Source organism: Cryptomeria japonica, chromosome 9, assembly GCF_030272615.1.
Source record: "Cryptomeria japonica chromosome 9, Sugi_1.0, whole genome shotgun sequence".
Classification (NCBI taxonomy): domain Eukaryota; kingdom Viridiplantae; phylum Streptophyta; class Pinopsida; order Cupressales; family Cupressaceae; genus Cryptomeria; species Cryptomeria japonica.
Window position 1 is genome coordinate 262,625,763 of NC_081413.1, and position 15,779 is coordinate 262,641,541.

A 15,779-nucleotide genomic window follows, 5' to 3' on the forward strand; every position below is an offset into this window, starting at 1 on the left:
AATGTGTCTTCGGAGTGACCTCCGGGAAGCTTCTAGGATACATTGTCTCAAGCAAAGGCATTGAGGTCGATCCAGCAAAGGTTAAAGCAATCATGGACATGCCACCTCCAAAGAATATCAGTCAGCTAAGAACACTACAAGGACGGCTTCAATCTATCCGCAGATTCATTGCACAATTGGCTGATAAGTGTCACCCATTCACACACCTGCTACACAAGAACATCCGCTTTCAATGGGATGACAGATGCCAGCAAGCATTTCAGGCGCTTAAAGACTATCTCATGAATCCACCATTGCTGATGCCACCAGATCCAAGTAGACCATTATTGCTCTATATCTCAGCAACAAGTACAGCATTGGGTGTACTACTGGCATAACATAATGCAGAAGGAAAAGAGTGTGCTATTTACTACATCTCTCGCACACTGGTGGGCTATGAACTCAATTACACACCTATTGAGCGAGCTTGCCTAGCAGTAATCTTGGCAGCCACTAAACTGAGGCACTATCTGTTAACACACAAGGTGCAACTCATTGCAAAGATTGATCCACTCAAGTATTTACTTAGCAAAGCAGCATTGACAGGTCGCTTAGCCAAATGGGTGATGATTCTAAGTGAATTTGATATTGAGTATGTGGACCGTAAAGCTATCAAAGGTCAGGTTATTGCAGATCAGTTGGCCGATGCACCTCTCATAGGTGATCATCCTCTCATTTCCAATTTTCCAGATGAAGAGATATTCATGATTACAGAAGCACAGTCATGGAAATTATACTTTGATGGTTCATACACTAGGCACGGCTCGGGGGCAGGCATTCTGTTTATCACACCTCAAGGTGATAGCATCCCGAAGTCTTACAGGCTCACATTTCCATGCACAAACAACATAGCAGAGTATGAGGCCTTGATCACAGGACTCAGATTAGCCATACAATGGAAATTAAAAGAATTGCAAGTATATGGCGATTCCCAACTAGTCATTCGACAAGCAACAGATGAATATCAGACCAAAGATGATAAACTCATGCCATACAAGCAAATGGTGGACACTCTAAAGACATCATTTACTACTATCACTTTTGAGCAGATACCAAGAGATCAGAATCGAGCTGCTGACGCCATGGCTACCATCGCATCTCTACTAGATCTTCCACAAAATTCAACACGCTACGAGTTCTTGGTAGAACAACTTTGGATCCCTGCTTATGATATCCCCGAATCTGAAATGATATGTTGCCTTGTTGGTTCTGAATCCCCATGGTACGGTGAGTTCTACACCTATCTCCGCGATCACACCCTTCCTCCCAACCAATCAAATAACCAACGTAAAACCTTCATTCGCCAAACTGCTCGATATACCATTATTGCCAAAACCCTATACCGACGCGGTCTTGATGGTACTCTCCTTCGATGTCTGGAACAAGGTGAGATAACAAAGGCTTTGGAAGAGGTACATGAAGGAATTTGCGGGACTCACTCAAGTGGTCCGTCACTAGCCAAGAAACTCATGCGAGCTGGATACTATTGGCCATCTATGGAAAATGATTCCTACTACTTTGTCAGGAAATGCAAGAAATGTCAAGTTCACGGCGACCTGATACATGCACCGGCCCAGGAACTGCAACCAATCACGACACCATGGCCTTTCTGTCAATGGGGCCTTGACCTTGTGGGTAAGATTCATCCATCTTCATCCAACGGCCATAAATTCATTATTACCGCCATCGAATATTTCACCAAGTGGATCGAAGCTGTTCCACTTACCCAAGTCACCGGCAAGCAGATCGCCTCATTCATCCTCAATTACATCATCTGCCGGTATGGTGTGCCCATGTCCATTGTCACAGATAACGGTCTTCCTTTCAAAAATCAGGATGTCCGTGAGCTTTGTGAGAAATTTCATATCCAACACCGCTTTTCCACTCCCTATTACCCACAAGGCAATGGTCAGGCCGAAGCATCCAATAAAAACATATTGAGGATCCTAAAGAAGACAGTCAATGATGCCGGCCGTGATTGGCATGTTCAATTGAATCCAGCGCTATGGGCATATCGAACTAGCATTCGGACCCCTACAGGTGCAACTCCTTATTCATTGGTCTATGGTGCTGAAGCTATCTTACCTATTGAGGTCGAGATACCATCCTTACGAGTTTCATTGCACAATCTCATCGATGATGAAGCATACAGAGTATCTCGTCTTCAGGACTTAGAGTTACTAGATGAGAAGCGACAAGCTGCATACAATCACCTCAAAGCCTATCAGCAGCGCATGAGTAGAAGCTACAATCACCGAGTCAGACCTCGTACATTTGAGGTAGGTGATCTTGTTCTACGAGAGAATCCTCGCAACCAACCAAACCGAGAACATCAGGGCAAGTTTGAATCAAATTGGCTGGGCCCATATGTTGTCACTGCTGTATTCGGGTCCGGGGCATATCAGTTGGCTACATCAGATGGAGAACCGCTCGCAGATCCAATCAATAGCATGCACCTCAAACGGTTTTATACCTAAGGTATACAAAGCATCAGGCTCCCCTACATATCAGAAAATATCAAAAAACATTCAGAAAAATGTCCTGAAGAAAATATAAAAACATTCAAAAAAGTAAAGAAAAATCATGCATCCAAACGGTGAACAACCACTCCGGTGGCACCTTGGGTAAGAACGATGGTGAAAACCTGGCAAACAGGCGCCACTCGTAAAGGCTATGGCTCCATTGTCTTTTAGACTTGTGGCGATCACATCTACTTCATACATACATCCATCCATCCATCAACCATGGCTTGTTATTCCTCTGCAATTATGATAGTACTCCATACATCTTGCATCCCGCTTTTTCATAGTCATGTCTAAAAACTGGGGGCAATACCCTTAACCTATTGATGGAAGTGGATTCTACATTGTCTTATGTGTCATTACGCTCTTCATTCAGGCAATCATCAAAAATATCAAAAACATTCACAAACAATACAAAATCCAAAAACATTCAAAAATGACTCACAAAATCCACAAACATTCAAAAACTATTACACAAAATCCAAAAACATCGAAAAACCATCGAAAATCACACAAAAACATGGCAACACCTTGTACATATTCATTCAAGCAGATACAAAACAAACATTGACAAAATACTCACACAAATGACCACTTATCACTCGACCAACACAATCAACATCTACAATCCAAATTGTCTTAAACAAGGATGCATCCTTCCTTACCAAAACAAAGACAAGATGACATTTTCTTTGACAAGAAAATTATGTTAAGCTATCAAATACTTGGTTGATTTATGAGTACAATCATTTGTTTATCTGTATCGAGATCTTTCAGCATTGTTTTGTATCGTTTGCGCATTATTTCCGATGAAGTTCTGGGGCATGTACTAATGGTGTCTACGTGGGAAGTTCACTAAGCTATGTGATCATAGGCAAAAACACAGTCATAGATCACTACGGCTTGCTGACTATAGCGTATACCTCGACCATATGAGCATGAACCATTACCAAGGATCCATATTCTTTTATTCTTTATGTATATACTGTTTGTTTGCAGGTACAATGCTCATTCTTTGGTTCCTCCTACCTCATCCAAACTGGATAAAGGTTTTTATTTCTTAGTACGGTATGCACTTGTCTCAGGATATGATCAGCCTAAGATCAAGGAGGACGATCCAAGTCATGCATGAACGGAGATAATCCTTGTCTGTTCCGCAAGCAATACTCAGGTCAACTTGATCCATTATATCAAGTTGCTTGTATTAACTTGCTATATCAAAATCCATGTAAGAAATACTCTGGTCATCTTGAATCTTTATGTCAAGTTGCTTGTATTTTCTTACAACATTTTAAAGCTCAATGATGAAAAATAAAGCACCATGGATCGTCATTCCATCTCATTTGTATATATTGCATTTCGTTGCATTCCACCCATCCATACATTCATAATAGCTGCATATCATGCATACGTAGTCATAATAATGCATACTCTATTTTACTCATCTTCTTCCATAGGACTCGATCCTAGTCCTCCATATCTTCTATCTAACATCAAATCCCCCCTCACCCTCCCTATCTTGATCATCAACATCATCCTAATCCATTCATCGCTTCCCATCCTCATTCATCCACACAATCCAGCAAGTTGCTCTGTCTACACAGATACATCGACTCCCACACACCTAGACTATCAACAGATACTTTGATCAAGTATCTTCGGGTCTCAACAGGTAATCGATTATGGTAATCCTAGACTACATCAGGCATTTATCATAATGACCTAGTCTCAACGGGACTGCCATGATTCCCCACAGCCATCCATCACATGCACACACTATCAATTGATCAACCAATCAAACACAATCCAACAGACAATTACATCAATTGTCTACGTCTCAACGAGTATTTTGCTTCATATACCTTGACTTCATCGGGCAATTACATCAATTGTCTAAGTCACCATCAGGTCACTTTGATTCACTTACTCAGACTTTATCATGTCCAAGCGACCAACTGACATCAACTGTCACGCTTTGACTTGACCGGGGCAATTAAACCGATTGCACCAGATTGTCCAAACAATTTTGATCAATTGTATAGCATCAATCCAAACCCCACACTACATCTGCTATGTATCTCTTGCATGACCTCAGGGTACTCGTTGGCTTGTTGTTTCTTCATATTCACTCCATTTTCTCCCATTCTTTCATCATTAGTTCTAATTTCTTCTATTCTACCTCCCCTCCGCTTTTCATTCTTTTTCGAGAGATTGCCCGATTTTTCAAAAAAATTCGGCCCATCCCTCGAGGGGGCATACCACCCATTAAATTTACATTTTATGGGGCATTTCTTCGCACCTATTTTTCTTTCTTTGAAACGACGCGATAAACCACACCGTCTCAAAGAGGGGCAAATGTAGTCACATAAATCTGTCCACTTAATTAAATGAATATTTAGTATTTATTTGATTATTTAACCATCAATTAATAATTAATTAAATTAATATTTAATTAATTCATCTTAACCCTCTTCTCCTATTAATTAAATAAATTATTCAATTTATTTGATTTAATTCACTTAACCAAATTCAGACCATTAATTAAATAAATAAATCATATTTATTTAATTAAATATTCTCTCACATTTAAATAAATTAATATTTATTTAAATCCCCCAAAATCCCACCTCTCACATTTAAATAAATTAACATTTATTTAAATCACCTTTATCCTCCACCCACTTGCATTTTCCTACAAATGCAAGTTGCACAATTATTTTAAATAAATCATTTATTTAAATCACCTTTATCCTCCACCCACTTGTATTTTCCTACAAAAGCAAGTTGCACAACTATTTTAAATAAATTATTTATTTAAAATCCTATTTATCCTCACCCACTTGAAACCTTTAATGGTTTCCCTTAAAGTATTCAAACTTGATGGCTTTAAAGTCTTCAAACTTGATGGCTTCCTTCTATAGTCTTCTTAAGACTTTAATGGTTTTCCTTAAAGTCTTCAAGCCTTTAATGGTTCCCATCAAAGTCTTCAAGCATTTTAATGCTTTATCTTCCTTTTTCTCATTTAAATAAATTAATATTTATTTGAATATTTATCCAAATACAACTTGCACACATTTATTGAAATAAATGAATTTTTATTTTAATAAAATCCTATTTTCCCTCACCCACCAAATCCACTTGCAAAATCTAATCCCCTTCTAGATTCTTCTAACCCCTTCCTAATTAGCTTAATCCATCCCCTAATTATTGTCACATTCCTAAGCAAAATGGAGTCACTTCTCAAAGACTCCAAAGTCTTTGAAAAACAATGAATGCTTTGTGTGTTCAACAAATTAACCCTCAAAGTCTTGGATAACCTTTGAAAGCTTCCAACCTTCAACCACTAAATGGCTCAAAGTCTTTGATAACCATTGAAGGCTTTCAACCTTCAACCACTTAATCCCCAAAGTCTCCAATAACCATTAATGGTTACCTCAAACCCTCCCACATGGTTAAAACATTTGTTTTGACTCAACCTCTACCCAACCCAAGGGTCTCATCAAGCCTTTAATTCTTTGACCATGATTATCTCTTAAACATTTGCACAAAGGTTTATCCTTGGATTAACTCTTAATCCAATGGGTAATCTTAATTTAGACTTGACCCTTACCTTCTAGATAACCATGAGGTCTTCTCAGGCCTTTAATGTCTCCAACCTCTTCTCTCAACCCAATCCTATGTTGACACTTGTCACCATTTTATTGGTGCCAATTGTGCATATGGATCCCCAACTTTCAAACTTGGCCCTTGATTAAACCATTCAATCTTAACCCTTCATTTCCCCATTTCTTCTATAAATAGAACCATTCTCCTCAAGCAAAAAAAGAAGCATTTTAGAGTATTGTTGCTATACTGGCATTAGCATAGAGCTTTTTCATAGCATCACTATCTACTCTTGCATAGTATTTTCTTATCATATTCAACCATCTTGAATCTCCATATGGCATCCATGGCTAGTGCTAAAAGCTGAGAGCTACACTCGTTTGGGACTTGGAGAGGAGAGGAACAAGGGAGGAGCAACTATGAGCATCTTGATTAGCTATTTCATTCTATGTTTATATGCTTTCTATTTCATGCTTAATATCTCTCTTGATATGCCTGTTTAGGATAATCTTTTGTTGCTAACACTAACGTTTGTTTCTTGTGCTCTTGTGTGTGTTGCCATCAAACAGATTTTCTAATCCTTTTTGCAGAGCATCAATATCATATTAAGGTCACTTGCATAGTAATTGTCCCTTTGCATATAGTGCCAAAATTAGGTTTTGTTATACTTGAGTAATCCAAATCTTTGATGCAACCCTAAGTCTTTGTTAAGAAGTCTAGACCTTATCAAATCTTTTGTCCTTTTGTCATTAATATCATTTGGTCAAACCTAGCTTAGTATCCAAGCATATAGGGGAGACTTTGTCATTTGTCCTTTTGTCACCTAAGTCCTTTTGTCCTTTGAGGTCTAGACATCATTCCAATTTCCTAAGTGTCTCTTTTTAGGTTTGCATTTCAAAAGTTTGTCAAAATCTTCAAAAACAACCAAAAACATAGTTCGCATTTAGTTGCATATCATACATTATCTTTGAAAATTCCAAAAACATTGCATTTGCACAAGTGACATGCCTGTTGAGACAAGATCAAATTCTAAAAAGATGGGTGAACCAATGTATCAACCCATGGACAACATAGCAAATTTGTAGTTTCAAACCAGTCAAACAGTACAAATTGAAGGTTCATCAAACACATCTCTACCACCATATGGAACGGTTCAACTTGGGCCACCTCCATTATAAGAACCAGTGTTTGTACCTATGAAACCAGGACATGGGAATGTTCCACCAACTCCAAGAGGAAGTGCGCCTTTCAATTTGAATCAACCACAACTGCAACATGACAATCAAACTCAAACATTATATGAAGAAAAAACTCTCTCACAAGGATTTGGTTCAGATCAAGGCATTCAACAAGAAATGAATCCAAATGTCCAACTAGATTCTTATCCGATTCTGATACTTCTGACGATGTTGACATGTTCCTTCAAGATCCAAAGATAACAAAAAAGATGGATAAGTTCTTGAACAAGGTCTTTAAGATGTTTCCACAAAAGTATCTTAACATGATGAGTAATGTGACATCTTCAAGTGACCAAATCAATGTACAAGAACAACAAGGTGGTGAGTTGTTAAGTTTTTCCCTGCATCCAAATGAAGAAAATGCACAACAAGCAACTCAACCTACATTGATGAGTAAACGTGCTTCAAAGGCATTGACAGTGACTATTCCTCAAAAGTCACCATTTGAAACGATAAATAATCCACTATTCAACACAACACCTGTAATGCAAGATCAAATGAAGAACATGCAAGTATTCACAGCTGTCCCTCAACAAGAAGTGGTTCCTTACATGCATAAAGTGGGATCAAAATCTAAGATGCAGGAAAGCTTCACAACTGGAATGCCTAATGTCACCAATGTCCAAAATAATTCCACAATGCAACAAAGTTCTTATGTCCCGTTAAGTTCAATATATTTGCCGAATACTATTGCGACAAATCCTTCAATAATGGCGACACAAAGAGCTACGGATAGTGGTTTGTACCAACAACAATTGTTGCAACAATTGAGTAATATACAAAAGTTACAATCGAATGTGCAAACAAGTAATGTGCAACAACAACAATTTCACATTCGACAACAAGTTGCAGCGCCTTTGGCACCATTACAAGTTAATGCAAACTTGCAACCATCACAATGGATTGGACAAACAACACAGCAAGTTAATGCAAGTGCTATACCCCATCCTAAGGAAAAGCAATGAAAAGCATCTAAACAAAGTTTTTTACAAATGATGGGATATACACCACGACAACAATTGGCACAAAGTCAACAAATTCCGATCCATCAGCCTCAACACCAACATGTGCCACAATATGTGCCAAGGCAAACAAGCTATCCTACTTTACAACCGCAATTGGCGCCTGTGCAATATCAACCTAGGCTCCAACAAGCACAACAACAAGGTCAATATCAAGGCATAGCACAACCGCAGCAACAAGTGATGTACCAAGAACTTTATATGCTAGAAACACCAAAAATGGCCATTTCAGAGTATCAACAACCGATCGGAAATGTGATGTATCGACAAAGGATACCAACTAGGATTAATGATGGACCTCTAAATTCTGATACAATTGCACAACAACTTGAGAAGTTGCAATGAAAAGTTGACGCATTAGAAACTAAAGGAACAAAGAAGTTGTATACAGATCAAGATTTATGTCCTAATCCATTTGACAAAAGTGTACACATGCCTCCATTCCCTAAGCATTTTGAGGCACCTAATTTTGAGAAATATAAAGGGAATGGCAATCCAAAAGATCACATTCGAGCATTTTTCGCGGCATGTACTGAGGTAAGCTATGAAGAGACGTATTTAATGCGCTTATTTGCATGAAGTCTCACGGGACAAGCTATGGATTGGTATTCACATCTGCCAGGAAATATAAAGACTTGGTCTGAATTGGCTCAAAAGTTTTTATCTCATTTTGCGTTCAACATCGACAGTGATGTGACCATGTCAGATTTATGCAACACCAAGCAAAAGCAAGGTGAATAATTAGTGACTTTCTTGCAACGATGGCGAAGCTTGTATAGTCGTTATTCTCTTGATATACCCGAAGAACAACAAGTGAATCTGTTTATCCAGAATTTGGTCCCAGAAATGATGTATGAGCTAAAATTGAAAAGTCCCAGTACTATAGAGAAACTCATTAAGAAGGGAATGAGCATTGAAATGGCTCTGGTAGCTAAAGGAATTATCAAGCTCAATAAAGACAATGACAACACCAATTATTCGGGGGATAGAAATAGATTTTGGTATAAGAACAAGAATGTCACTAATGATGGAGTTGTTGATGCAAGAGCGGTGAATGCAAATCAACCCCCATTCACGATCAAGAAATTGAGTGTTCCTAATATGTCAACTATGGAACAAAATCAAGCACCAATGAGCAATGTTACTCAACAGCCGCAATACCAACAGCATGCTCAACAACAGCATACTCAACAATATAACCAACAACAAGGCCAACAACAAAACCAGCAATGCAAACCCTTCTGATCGCGGGATGGGCCTCCTCGACAATTTACGCCATTGGGAGAGCCTATTGAATTGGTAATGAGACAATTGATACAAGCAAAATTTATTAAGCTACCAGATATCAAGGCAGAACCAGCGGTAAAACCGCATTGGTGGAATGATAATGCGTACTGTGAATATCATCGGTCCAAAGGACACAAAACTGCATCCTGTTTTCAATTGAAACACATGATTCAAGATTTATTAGAGCAAGGAGTAATTGAGGTAGATCCACCCCATCCGACCTCTAACACTGATCATACTATTTTAAAAACTCCTTTGCTTGATCATGACAAGGGTAAAGCGTCTTCTTCCAACTCTGCCCAAACGGCCAATTATGCAAGTTCTGGTTATAATAATGTCATTAATTGTTTTCGCACATCAACTGAGTATGTTTCTACCCTAAGAATAAAGGGACAAGATCCTTCTTGTACAGTCACCACTCGTCGATCCAAAATAGTCCTGAAAGGAGCTCCTGCAGCTCCTCCCAAGCCAACTCCTGCAAGTCAGTATAATCTTTTGGATCACCTAGGAAAGACACCTGCACAAATATCAATCCTTGAGTTATTGAAAATGTCTCCCATGCATCGTGCAGTCCTGGATAAGGCTTTAATTGAGTCCACTATTCCGACAGATATTGATGTTGACCAGTTTCAAGCCCGGATTGGACATTTAGCCATTTCCCAAAATGTTGCATTTTCTGACAATGATATCTCACCTGATAAGCTCCCTCACAATGATCCTTTACACCTTGAAGTCTTTGTTCATAACTACAAAATTTGACGAGTCTTGATAGATGGCAGAGCAGGTCTTAATATTTGTACTTTGAGAGTGGTTATTGGCCTTGGGTATACAGAAAATGACATTGATGCTTCTAACAGAATAACAATCAAAGCATATGATGATGCTGAGTGCCCATCCAAAGGGATAATTACATTGCCTATCAGAGTTGGTCCAGTGACAGAAAACACTTTCCTACAAGTCCTCGACCTTGATCTCTCTTATAATATGATCCTTGGCCATCCATGGATTCATGCAATGAAAGCGGTTCCATCCACCTATCATCAATGTTTAAAATATCCTTACAATGGAACTAAGATAACAATTTTGGGAGATCCTAATCCATTCCAATTTTGTGCAACTCTAAAGGATACCCCTCAGCAACAAGTCCCAGTCAATAGAGAGGCCAAATCACATAGCTATGTGGATCCTAATCAATTGTTAGATGCTGTCAAAGGAAAATTGAAGATACAAGACCAAGGATGTGGGGAATATTCAATGGATCAAACATTCCTCATCGGGAATTTGCCAATATCTCCAAAATCATATGGCAAATTGCATTTATTGCAAAAGGAACCTAAGGTCATTATTCAATATCAGCCTCCTACTACATTTACAAGATGGGGTGAACTTGACAAAGAAACTGTAGATGATGATGTCATAGATTGGCTTTATAAAGATCCAACTGAGACCCCACCTGTCAGGTTGCCAGTGGAACGATATGGCAAAGGATTTACTATGTTGCAAAAGAAAGGATATGATGGTTGCAGTGGCTTAGGCCTGAACAACAATGGAAGGCTAGAACTTGTCATAGCCAAGAGACAACCTCCAACTTTAGGGTTAGGTTTTGTACCATTGTGAATTGGATCCACATCTACCAAAGTGCCCATGTGTAGAAAAGGGCATGATTTTGACGATGAAATAACACCTGAGGATCCCCGACCCGAAACTAATTCTAATGAATGGGAGTGGAGTTCTTTTTCTTCTAGCTCCTATGCCCTCGATAATATTTTCATTGACCCTGATAATTTGCCTATGGAAGAAAAACATGAAATAACTCCTCTTCCTAAAACCTGTCCTCATGCTTGGATAGAGACATTTTGGGATCCAAGCTCCGAATCCGATACAAGCAGTTCGGATAGTGACACTACAGATGTTCATATCTTTACCATATCAGCCCTCTCTCTCCTTACAACTGATGATGACATGCCCCTCATCTATCCCCAGCTTATCCAACATGACCAACAAGAACCGCTCACATTGGACTGTTTTCAAAATGACGAAGCAATTGCAGAATTCCTTGGACTACGGGAAGGCATACCACAAGGTGATCATAAGGCAGGATTTTCTATTGACCTGGATTCCACGGCATATTTTGGGGAGTCAACTCCCTCTTCCAGTCATCAAAATGAAAAAAGAAAAGAAATAGTAAAAAATCAAAAGAATAGATCTTTGGGTGAAAACCGTAAGGCACTCTCTGATCATACAAAAGTAAAAAGAAAAGACGTACCTGTGGGTGAAAACCTCTCTGAGGTACCCAAAGGTGGAAGAGTGGACATACCCCTGTCAAGTTAGGACAAATCAACATTGCTTGTGGAAATGACCGAGGAAATCAATTTGGGTACACCTGACAACCCTAAGGTCATTCATTTTGTCGCTTCTCTCTCACAACAGGAAAAAGTAGATTTTGTCAATTTCTTTCTTGAGAAGAAGATCAGCTTCGCATGGTCCTATGCAGATATGCCTGGCCTTGATCCAGAATTGGTTCTTCATCATTTACCACTAAAACCTGATGCTAAGCCTGTGAAACAGAAACTTAGAAAGATGCATCCTCAGGTGGCTCTTTTGGTCAAAGTGGAACTAAAAAAATTGCTAGATGTGGGCTTCATTAGACCCATTGATTATGCAGACTGGATTTCAAATTTAGTACCAGTTAGCAAAGTAACTGGGGGCATCAGAATCTGCACAGATTTTAGGGATCTCAATAAAGCATGCCCTAAAGATGATTTTCCATTGCCAAACATAGACATCATAGTGGACATGACGGCTGGATATGAGATGCTTTCATTGATGGATGGTTTCTTCGGCTATAACCAAATTCGCATTGCTCCTGAAGATCAGCATAAGACAGCATTCACCTGTGCTTGGGGTACCTACTGTTGGAACGTGATGCCCTTCGGTCTTAAAAATGCAGGCGCAACATATCAAAGAGCAATGACGACCATTTTTCATGATTTCATGCACACTTTGATGGAGGACTATGTTGATGACTTGTTATGCAAATCTGTCACCCGAGATAGTCATCTAGCCATCCTGGGCCCAATCTTTGACCGAATGGAGACCTACAAACTCAGGCTCAATCCAAAGAAGTGTGTATTTGGTGTCACAGCTGGCAAGTTACTAGGATGCATTGTTTCTCATCGAGGCATTGAGGTCGACCCTGCCAAAGTCAAAGCAATAATGGATATGCCTCCACCTTCAAATCTCCGGCAATTAAAAAGTCTACAAGGAAAGCTCTAGTCAATCCGCCGCTTCATAGCTCAGTTGGCCGACAAATGTCATCCATTCCAGCATCTATTGCATAAAGGTGTCGCTTTCAAATGGACTGAGCAATGTCAATCAGCCTTTCAAGCTCTTAAAGAATATTTGCTGTCGCCACCTATTCTAATGCCTCCAATAGATGGAAAGCCATTTTTATTGTATATTTCTACAACTGAAACGGCATTAGGAGTTCTCTTGGCCCAACAAGATGAGAATGGCAAAGAGCGAGCTATTTACTATATCAGTCGAACACTGGTAGGCTATGAGCTAAATTATTCAACTATTGAAAGGGCATGCTTAGCAGTGGTATTTGCAACGCAGAAACTCTAACATTATATGCTGAGCCACTGAACATTGTTGGTTGCAAAAATTGACCCCTTAAAATATTTGCTTAGCCAAGCAGCTTTGACGGTCGCCTAGCACAATGGGTCATGATTCTCAGTGAATTTGACATTGAGTATATGGAGCGAAAGGCGATAAAAGGACAAGTCATAGCAGATCAACTTGCAGAGGCTCCTATTTCTGATGATCATCCCATGCTGACCGATTTTCCAGATGAATCAGTCTTTGCTTTCACATCCTCTAATGAATGGAAGTTATACTTTGATGGGTCCCATACCAAGTTTGGGTCCGAAGCAGGCATCTTGTTTGTCACCCCTCAAGGTGATGCTATTCCAAAGTCTTACAGAATAACTTTCCCCTGTACCAATAACATTGCAGAGTATGAAGCACTGGTTACAGGACTCCGAGTAGCAGTCCACTGGAACATCAAGCATTTGCAAGTCTATGGAGATTCTCAATTAGTCATCTGACAAGTGAATGATGACTACGAAACAAAAGATGAAAAGCTTATTCCCTATAAGCATATGGTAGATTTCTTCAAGACCAAATTCACGGCTATCCATTTCAATCAAGTTCCCAAAATGCAAAACAAGTCGGCAGATGCGATGGCTATGATTGCTTCCATGTTGAATATGCCAAGCAATATGGACAAATGTGAATTTTTAGTTGAACAATTGCTGGTTCCTTCTTTTGACATTCCGATAGCGGATGTGATGTGCGTTCTTGTTGCTTAACCTCTTCAACCTTTTCTTTAACTTTCAAACTAGTACTTTTGTTGTCTACCGGTGTACCTTTACTTCTACAAAATTTAGCAATATGACCAATCTTGTTACATGCATAACAAGTTACATTATTTTTCTAAATAGCTTTCTCATAACCTATGTCAGTTTGTGTTCTGCATTTATTTGATAAATGACCAAATCTTCCACAAACATAACATCTTACATTCATTCTGCAATTTTCAGAGTTATGGCCAATTTTGTTGCATTTGGAGCATTGACCGGTGCGAAGATTGATGTTCTGATAATTCCTAGATCTACATTCATTTGCCCTATGACCATATTTATTGTAGTTAAAGCATTTTCCATTGAATTTGTAAGTATTAGAAGGTCTTACCAGTTTGTTGTGATCCTAGGTATTTGCAGTACCGGAGCTTTCTCCAACTTCAAATCCAATTCCAGAAGTGTCACCTTTGGGTTTTTGATTCTTCAATAAGGTACCAAGTTCTTCTGAGCTTTTCTTGAATTTTTCTTTGTGTTGATTTGCAGTTTCCAATTCCCTTTCCAAGATTTCTTTTTGTCTCATTAGTTCATTTGAGTCATTCTGAGTATGCATCAGATTTGTCTTCAACATGTCATTTTCATAGCTAAGTCTTGTGTTCTCATTTGCTGCATCACTTAGTCTTCTGGTCAATTCTTCTTCATTCTTCTTTTTGTCCTCAATCTCTTTGCAAAATCTTATAGTCATATCCTGCATTTCATTTTTTGTTGTCATGATCTCTTGTTTCAATTTGCTTATCATATCATTTAGTGATTCCTTTTCATCATTCTCATTTTGCAATTTTTCACAAAGTTCTCTTCCCTTATTTCTTGTAACAGTAAGATTTTCTTGAACTACCTGAATAATGTCCTGAGCTGCTTTTAAATCATCTTCTAATTTGATATTTTTCAACTTCTCTACATCATAGTCAGTAAGAGCTCCTTAAAGTTGCTTCATCAGATTTTCCATCTTTACCGGTGTCAAGATCTTCCTCAAGTTGTTAGGCTTCTGAAAATAGAGGACCAGGCTCTGATACCAATTGTTGGGGTTCCCACAGATACTGAGAGGGGGGGTGATTCAATATCTGACCGGTAATGAGATTTTCTTGAAATAGAACATGCAGAACATAAAGTAACAGTATACCGGTATGCAAGAATTAATGTAAATAACAGAATCAAAAACATCCACATGAAAAGAACACCATAACACAAGATGTTTAACTAGGAAACCCGGTGTGGGAAAAACCTCAGTGGGATTTGTGACCCACAATATTCACTTACTGGCCAATAAGAGAATATTACTTACAATAGGGGCCTGCACATGCAGGAAGGCCAACTACCTAGAGTACACTGCTCAATAAGAAGTCACACTGACTTACAATGAGGATTTACACAAATTCAATATTCTGTACTGCTTTACAATAGCATCTTCAATGCCAGATTCAGTATCGGTTCTTGCTTTGTTCTTTACATATACCCTTGAGCTACAATTCGCACATTAGATCTGCCTTATAATTTTCTTTATACTTCCTATCCATATCCTACAAATGTCTACAATGATCCCTTTTATATACAAGAGTCATTTTACAATTTGCCAAGTCGGCTTACAGTAATAAACAAAATATTACATATCAAAAATCTTGTCGGCCTCTGTGCCAGTATACATGTTCT